This window comes from Pyxicephalus adspersus, chromosome 8, assembly GCF_032062135.1.
Source record: "Pyxicephalus adspersus chromosome 8, UCB_Pads_2.0, whole genome shotgun sequence".
Lineage (NCBI taxonomy): Eukaryota > Metazoa > Chordata > Amphibia > Anura > Pyxicephalidae > Pyxicephalus > Pyxicephalus adspersus.
In genome coordinates, this window is record NC_092865.1 from 18,846,991 (window position 1) to 18,856,496 (window position 9,506).

Below are 9,506 nucleotides of genomic sequence, written 5' to 3' on the forward strand. Positions count from 1 at the left end.
GGTTCCCAAATAGCAGAAAATTTTTCCTGTGAGTCATTCAGGACACTGGAAAGTTTTTCATTAAGAAATGTGTTGTCTACTCATTTTGAAACATCAAAAAATGGGATAGCTTCTGTTTTCCAGTGTTTTGCTATGGTTTGTTTTGCTGCAATCAACATATGCACAAATAACTGGAATTGGACATTGGAAAGGTTAGAAGGTTTAAATTGAAGGAGGGTTACCCATAGGTCCCTAAGCACCTTTTTTGAGAAAACAGTAGCAAGCAAAACACTCCACTCCAGAATCTAATAACAGAAGGACTGGACCACCAAATATGGGAGTCCTTACCTCGCTCCTGACAGCCTTGGAAACATAATTGAGATATCGTGGGGGAAATATGCTTCATTTTGGATGGTACCATGTACCACCGCATCATAACATTCAAAGCGGATTCCATAGTTAGTACATTTGTCAAACATTTAGCCATTTTTGCCCAAGTATTGAACTATTCTTCATCTCTCTAATCCCACCTAAATCTCTTTCCCGCTGTATCTTGTAAGAATGCATCGATGCCCCGGTGACGTCCGATAGTTTAGCATACATCAGTTGCAGGCATTCTATAACATATATGTTCAAACATAGTCAATTTGACTGGTAAGTCTGTCCCCCTAGTTGGAGAATCATGCCAATGTTTCAATTGCAGATAGCGAAAAATCTCAGTACTCAGGGCTTGATGTGCCGCACGAATCTCCTCCCAGCTGAGAATAGAATGCCTCCCTAGGAGAGAGAAAACTGTTTCATAATTATAGGCTATCCACCAATTAAAGGCTTCAGGAGATTCCAGACCAGGCTGAAAGGGGGGGTTTCTTTGGATTGGGAGTGGGAGTGAAGTGGGAGATGCGAAGACATAAAACCTGCCGAATACCTGATATCATCCCATACTTTGAGAATTGGTCTTAAATAAACACTTAGAGTCAGGGCGTTGCTTGTGGGGAGGCCAAGGTAAAGAACATGTATCCAATGGGAAGGCTAAATCCCTTTCCAATTGAACCAAGATGGGGCTTTAGGTCAGCGGAGCTATTTGAGCCACCTGACAATATTTTAGGACATTGGGAACCCCCAACCCGCCATGGCGCTTATGGGCATACATTGTGGTCCTTGCTATGCGTGGCTTTTTGTTTTTCCAGTCAAAGGAAAAAATCACCTTCAGAAAAGCTTTTAGCATGTGCGTAGGGACCTGAACCGGAAGTGTCCTAAAATAGTATAACAGTTTTGGGAGAATCGTCATTTTGACAGGTAATCCTACCCACCCAAGAAATAGGATGAGATTCTCATTTGTTCATCAACTGCTTTAAGTGAAGAAATAAAGGAGGGTAATTAGCGGATAATAATGTTGTATATTTGTTGGTCAAATTAATACCTAGGTATTTCAGATGGGATGGAGCCAACTTTAAAGGGAATTCCTCTTTGAGGGTAGTACACAGCTGTTCAGATAATATCACATTTAAAGCCACAACTTCCGTTTATTGACCTCTAAACCAGAATCTCTGGCAAATATCTTAAGCACATGGGTCAAATTGGGTAATGAAATTCTTGGCTGAGTAATAGTCAATAGAAGATTGTCTGCAGATAGATTTAGTTTGTAAGATGAATCTGCTATTGGGATGCCCCGAATATCGGGGTTTTCTCTAAGTAGACATGCTAAGGGCTCCATGGCCAAGATAAATAAGATGGGAGACAATGGACACCCTTGTCTTGTTCCTCGGAATAAAAAAAAAGGCTCAGAGAAAAAGGACAGTTTTGGGACTTGCAAGTCCCAAATGCTGTAGTACATAAAATAGATAATTCCAAGATATTGAGTCAAAAGCTTTTTGGATATTCAAAGCTAATAGCATGCTGGAAACTTTTTCACGGTGTGCATACTCAAAGAGACTAACCATTTTCCTTGTGCTATCAGAGGCTTGTCTAAAAGGGACAAAACCTACTTGATCTTTATGGATCAAGATATCTAAAAAATTGTTGAGTCTTTTAACCAATATTTTTGTCAATATTTTTATATCAATATTTAGCAGGGAGATTCGTCTGTAGTTATTTAGGTCCAAAGAGTCTTTGACAGGTTTTAGGATCATGACAATGTGGGCTAAAAGGGAAGATATAGGGTGGTCTGAATTAGACTTCAAATAATTAAATATATGGGCTAATTTGGGGGCCAGAATTTCAGAAAATGTTTTGTAGTATAACGCTGAAAACCCATCAGGCCCGGGTGCTTTAGAGGATTTCAAGGTTTTAATCGCCATTTCAAGGTTTTAATCTCAGGTTCCATTGATTCCACCATAGATTCAGTTAAAGCTGGCAAAGTAAGGCAAGAAAAAAGTTGGTCAGCTCTCTCAGCATTAAAACTAAAAGGTACATAAATTAAAGGGTAAATATCTAGATAAAAGTACCTCTGTAAACATAGAGCAATCATGTTTGGGGTTAGCTGTGATCTGGCAATTAGGCTTACGCAATTAACGGGGTCCGAAAGCCCCAGCTTAGGGGATTTTGTTTAGACCAGCGAATTTGCTTTTCCATCTGGAAATCTAGTACACTGTTGAATTCCAGTCTAACTTGTTGGGATTCTTTGCATAAAAGGCTTAAGGGATTTCCTCTTCTGTATGGGTGAGATTGAAACACAAGGTGTTGCTTATTCCATTATGCTTTTAAAACTACCTCCTTTGTTTTATAAAAAGTAGGCTTTCTTCACTCCTCCAATTACCTACTACTGACTTCCTCACTCATAACCTCATCACATGCACGACTCCGACATTTTTACAGAGCTGCCCCAACTCTGGAATGGTCTTCCATGTCCTATTTGGCTTGCTCCTACTTTCTGCTCATTTTCATTTAAAAGAGCACTTAAAGCCCATTTTTTAAAACTTGCCTGTCCATGTTCTTCTGTCTTTTGAAACTGTCACTACTTCCCACCACCACATATCTCCATTCCTATTGTGTGTTATTCCCCCACCTTGTAGATTGTAACCTCTTTGGGGCAGGGTCCTCTGCTCCTCCTGTGTCACTGCCCGTATTCATCTGTCATTTGCAACCCCTATTTAATGTACAGTGCTGCGTAATATGTTAGCGCTATATAAATCCTGTTTATTATTATTAATAATAATAATAATAATAATAACAATAATAATAATATTAATAATAATATTAGTAATAATACCCAGTATTGTATTTTTCTCTCTGCATGTGTAGTACGCATTGGATTTCACCAGAAAGGCTTCTTCTCACACACCAATCATGTTTCACTACACCATCTTTAACTGTCAAAAAGTATTTTTTGTCATCATCTATTCAGAAAATTCTATCATGGGTAAAAGAGCCGACTGTCATTGAGAGCCGTGCCTGAGACAACTATATTCTGTCTTCATCATGTCTCCTGACAGGTTCATGAGATGTGCAGCAGTTTTGTTTATTGATCAAGGTTTTCATTTCTTGTCTTTTGTTTGATCTTTTTTTCATTCCCATTAACTACAAGCAAATATGAAGCTTCCATTTAATCAACTTGTATGCTGTAATTATCATTATATTGTGCAACATGTAATCACCTGTTATTCTTCTTTGTATTAAAGTTTGTGATGCAGCGTACCAATCCGTATATATGGTAGCGGCAGTTCTTTCATTTCCAAATGGGAAAAATTTGCTTCAATAGGCACAAGGGAAATAAGTAAAGAAAGGGAGTTCCAGGTGCTGGGAGATATTGCTTGTCCTTACAAAAGTGTTGGCTGTTAATGGATGATGAACAATCTTACTGGAAGTGAGGGGGGAGAGGGAGCGCAGTGGGGTGCCGCTCCGTCGTTCTCTGTATGTACAACACTCATTCATGCATCGTGCAGTCCTTAGTCGTTGGAAAGGATCTTTCACAATCCTTTCTAATGACTAAGGACTGCACGATGCATGAATGAGTGCTGTACACACCCAAGCAATTATTGCACATGTGTACACAGCTAAACAAAATGACTTATTATGTGATGGTCTTGATCACTGCAATTGTGATGTGAGGTATCTAATCAGCTATCTAACCCTTTAAGACCATCAGTGTGGTGTGACCAGGCCCACTATTCTCAATGCAACTTATTTTTGCTCTTCTTAAAATGTCCAGGGCAGCCATATCAGTTCTGCACAGGGGCCCATTATTAGATGTGTTAGTAACTCCAGATGTAAATTTAGAGTTTCCCACTTCAGGGTGTTCCCACTCAGTTGCAATAAAAAAACACCCAAAGTGATCAATAATTTGATATATGCATCAGCAAGTATGCAAATCCAGGAACCCAGGATTAAAGATCTTCCTATCAGAATCCCAAGGAATGTCTTATAAGATTTGTAACTTTCCAGTGTTAATTTCAAATAAATAGTTTTGGGTTTCTTGTTCTGTTCAACTTGCAAAATTAGTTCATTGCAAATTTCTTTGGGCAATCCATAGTGGTGATTTTTTACAGCAACTGTGATTAGACACACAGGAGGCTCCATGAATAGACAGAGCAATCAATATTTTACAGTAGGATTATGAAGGGCAAAGGAAGTTCAACATCAGTTTGTGCTCGTCTGCCAGATTACACACAGCAGCAGGATGGATCTGATATTGCAGAGACAATTTTAATAAAACCCATACTGCAAGTATATTGTATAACTGTGTATGATAAATATACATAACAATAGTATTTCATATAATATCTGTAGGCAAAACTTAGGTAGATTCACTCTTTTGTTTGGATTGGTGACTAGGATAGATCAGTGAATTTTTGCTGTGAAAATCATATTTTTGTGATAGTAACATCTTGTGCAAAAAAAATTGGATAATACGGCAGCAGCTGAAATGCAAAGACTCAAGTCACAGATGGCTTCAGCTGCCACAGGTTTTGCATATATTGTATAAATATCTTTCTGGGGGATCTGTCATTTTAATGGTGGGGTTCAAACAGATATCATTGCTGTCTGGCACTTATCTTGATTGACTTGGATGTACTTTGCCAGTTGACCTTGATTTTTTTCAGAGTCATAAATATTATTGGAAAGGCAAAGTTAACACTTGTATTGGAACAGTTGTTTCCATGCAGCTCCTGGAGGCTGGAACCTTGTAGACTTTTCTCTCTTACAGAACCAGTGTTTGCACATTTTACAATGGGTGGCAAAAGGCACTACTAAACCACTCCCATTTAATTCATTATCTATGGGATGCTTACATGTAGCATATTACCCAAGGTAGCAGTTTAGGTTGGTAAGGAAGCAGTAACCACACCATGGTATGTGTTGTGTCTTTTTTATCAATGTTAGTGTGTATATTTCTAGACTTGAATCCTATTTGGGAAATACTAAGGGCTACTATGTACAATGTACTATATATCTCTGTACTCATTCCCAAAGGTAAAGGGTGACTACCTGGGTGCCTACTTAAAAAGGAAGCATAGATTCATAAAACCATTGGTGGGGGGCAGATAAGGACTTATACCTCAACTAAGGGGTCACCCAAATGTTGAAAGACAGTGGGATTTTGCAATGTCTAGAATGAGGACTGGGCCAAATGCTCACTGCCCACTTTTTCTAGCCAGCCAAACTTCCATGGGCCTGATATTGAGAGGGAGGGGCAAAAATTTGGTTTCCCCTTTTTTTCCTAATCAGTTCCATGCATAGAAAGGGCATAGTGTGGATAAAGCAGACCTATCAACAAAATTTTTACTTCATATAAAAGGGTAGTTATAACCCTTTTATATAAACTACAAATTATCTTCTATTACCTTTTTTTTTTTTATTTTCCAAATTGTTTTAAAAAAGGAGGAGCCCCGCTTCTGACTTTACCGCTACAACAGTAAAGATTAAATTGGAGCGCAGAGCCCCATGTGATACATACATCACATATCCCAGGAGGCTTCAGGCTGATCCTTCTGCATATACCTGATCTTGGCCATGCACAGAAGCGGCTTTACCAGGCACTGAAAAAAAGCCAATGCCAATCTCACTCTTTTTATTGTTAGTATAGTTACGCTTTAGGCATTTCCACAATGTGATTTAAATAATTTGTGTAATAACTTGTTTTCCACAGCTAGAAAGTGTCCCTAGTACTACTATACAATTAGTGAATGTATAAAAGTGTTACATTTAATGAATTTTTTTTTTTTTATGCAAGTATCGGGATTCTAGGGAGCTAAATTTTGATATAAATACCAAGCATGCTAGCTTACCAAGCTTTTCCTATATTTTGTGTTGGATATATGGAAAAATGTCCTTCCCTCCTGTGCCACTGTCTGTATTCGTCTATCATTTGCAACCCCTATTTAATGTACAGCGCTGCGTAATATGTTGGCGCTATATAAATCCTGTTTATTATTAATAATGTTAATAATAATAATAATAATATTAATATGTTCCCACAAACCTCCCACCCCTGTATTTTTTCATCTGGGTCTATGCAATTAACACAAAAAGTCGGAAGGCAGCTTTAAAAACATTATTCCCCCAGTGGTAAGTAATTCTGGTGATCCATGTTTTCCTAAATTATAATAGATGCACGATGCATGAATGAGCTCTGTACATACAGCACCGTTCTGCTCTATGGAGAGGGGAGGGGGGAGAACGACAGAGCAGCACCCCGCTGTGCTCTCCCCCCTTCACTTTCATTACGATTGGTCATCATCTGTGGATCCATAAGGAAAGTCGTTCAGACGATGGGCGACAAGCACTGTACACACGCCAGATTCTCGTCCGATATCTGCCCTGAGCCGATTATCAAATGGGAACCATTGCACGTGTGTACCTAGCCAAAGAAAACTCATTTTATAATGACCCCTTTAAATTCCTTCTATATGCAGTATTATGCATGCAAACGAATGATAGGTCGTCTGCAGATACCATCCCTAAAACTTTTACTAGCAGTTAGCTGCATTTTCTTCCAACAGCAGCTTGTAAAGACAAAAACTGTAATGTATGAAGAAGGTAAAAGGATATTGTTGTTGAAGAATGCTTCTGCCAATACTCCAAGAAAGACTGATTGTTCCTGTCAGTAGTTTGTAAATGTGCATGTGCTCATCCCAGGTGTCTTATTGTCTTGTAATTAAGAGTTTAGAGCTCCGTCAACAACTGACTGGTGATGATAAATTATTGTGTGTAAATTCTTGATTGTGATTGTTATGAGAGTACAGAGTTGTACATTGGTAATATTCCCCATCAACAATAAAACAGATACTTTGTCAAAGCTAAACAACTGATTGAGCGGTACTGATGGCACTTTGCTTTAACCCATTTTTTGATACTTTAATGTGAACCTCCAGCTTGTTCTTTTATAGCATGTATGGTTGTAACCTGTGTGTGACCCCACAGGGGAAATTCTCTTTTGCTTGTGTGGTCAACTAGTAAGAGGGGTAAATCCACCAGTACAAGAACTTACTTCTAGCAAAATGTAAAAATGTTTGAAGGCATAAGGCTCAGATCATAAAGCACATGTTAATTCACAAATAGGGCCTGATTTATTAAAGCTCTCCAAAGCTGGAAAAGACAGACCTCCATGGGTGAACCTGGGTGATTCAACAAACCCTAAAAGGATCTGGTACAGGATTGAAAACATTTCCCAACAAATAGCAAATGATTTTAAAGAAATCCATTCTAGGTTTGCTGGATCACCTCGATTCTCCTATGATAATATTAATGTGCTGTCATATACTTTTTATAATCTGCATTGCACCCAGTATGTTTTTTTTTTTCATTTTAAATACATTTTTAATTTTTTTTCACTGTATGCTATGAACAGCGTCTATCTGAAGATCGGATTGTATGTGATCACAAATAATGGATTAGATGTTAATTTTTATCCTTGTTATAATTCCTGGGGGATTCTTATCAATGTATTTACAAATATACGATTCTTGTCTTGGATTTGAGCACCACAATTCAAGAATGCATTTATATATATTTGTTTATTTTCATTTTTTTCTTCAGAAAAAGCTGACGTCTGAATGAACATACACATTTCAATGTAATAAATTGACTCTGTATTACACACATCTATGAATATACCACAACTGGTGCAGAAACACAGATATTAGCAGCATGGTAGCTGGTGAGTTTGCCCATCTGTACTCCTAGGCAGTGGAAAAGCATCTCTAGAAATTCAATTCAGAAGTTGGCAAGCATGCTTTGTGACATTTAATCTTCCTTAATGAATTGAAGCTGGTTAAATCTATCCACACAAGCTGCAGCAGACGGACTGATGCTTAAACAGCACTCAGAAGAATGAATTGGTAACGCAGAGATGCAAATGGGAAGCTAAGACTCAAATAACAATCAGCAAACCATCTGAAGGCATGTTATTGCCAATGTAACACAGGGGAATAGCATGGTAATTGAAAACATGCATCACAAAGATACAAAGCAGTCCCTGGTGCACAGAGCTTTCAATCTAGCTGTAGACTTCCATTGACTGTATGTCTGATTAATGCTCATAAATAATAAATGTAATGCCAATGTAACTCAACAAGTTCATTGATACGGCTCTAGAAAAACAATTATAACATCTGCCCTCACTGTTAGTCCATAAGGGGTTATAAACTAATATTTTTCTTCTTATATTGTGGGAAGAATGTAACTAGTAAAAAGCTTATCTTTGTATAGGGAGTTATGCTCTCTCCCATATTCAGGCTCCATTGATTTCTTTGAGCTAGAAAGAACACAAAAATAAATCCTTCTAGTGGATCTTTATGGATGTGTGTTTCCACATTCCACTCTGTGTCCTCCATTCCACTCAGGAATAGTATATACCCAAAATGTTTTATTTTCTAGTTTTTTTTACAGAGCAGGTGGGCATAAAAAACCCATTGCCAGGTGAATTGATGAACGATAACGGGGGACTGTTACACATATCAGATTTTCCATTCTGCTTGTCTCATGGTGACTATCATCCTACATGTATCTTTCTTTGCATAATCTTTATTTAGACCTCCTTTTTTTATGTGAACTTTATTTAGTAGTTTTTGCACTTTTTCTAAATGAGTGGCAACACTGCAGAGAAAAGATCAGCCTGTAGAGTGTTGTCAATGAAAATGAGAAGTCCAAGCTACTGCTAGGGTCGGCAGGTATTTTCTCCACTGCAAAGCTTGACATAAAATAAACAGAACTAATGAATCAAGATTTTTATTAAGAGCCTATTATGCAGAAATAATTAAGATTTACTAACACTTTAAAAGAATTTATTTTTTAATTCTATCTGGTTGGGCCAAAGGCAACCTAGATGAAACAGAGTGTAACGCGGCATCACAGACCACCACAGTCAATAAGTTAATTTCTCCACAGCATGAAAAGAAATTCAAGAACAAAGACATCATTATTTCTTTCCAAATTGAAGTTTCTACAATATGAAAGATAAAAGGAAGATGGAGATAGCATTAGAGAAATTATACACCAAAATACAATGAGTACATGGCTAAGTAAAAAAGCAATGATTTTATTTATTTGTTATTTTCAGAACTAAAATTATTTTTTATTATTAGTAATGC

General features: G+C 37.6%; 1 long non-coding RNA gene across 1 annotated transcript in view; it reads right to left on the minus strand.

Moving 5' to 3' along the window:
• Positions 1-8,864: 8,864 nt before the first annotated feature.
• The window catches only part of LOC140336193 (uncharacterized), a 3,034-nt gene continuing 2,392 nt past the window's right edge, over positions 8,865-9,506 (minus strand). Inside the window, exon 3 of the long non-coding RNA XR_011921827.1 lies at positions 8,865-9,358. This is a non-coding gene — a long non-coding RNA (uncharacterized lncRNA). The remainder of the gene's footprint in view (positions 9,359-9,506) is intronic.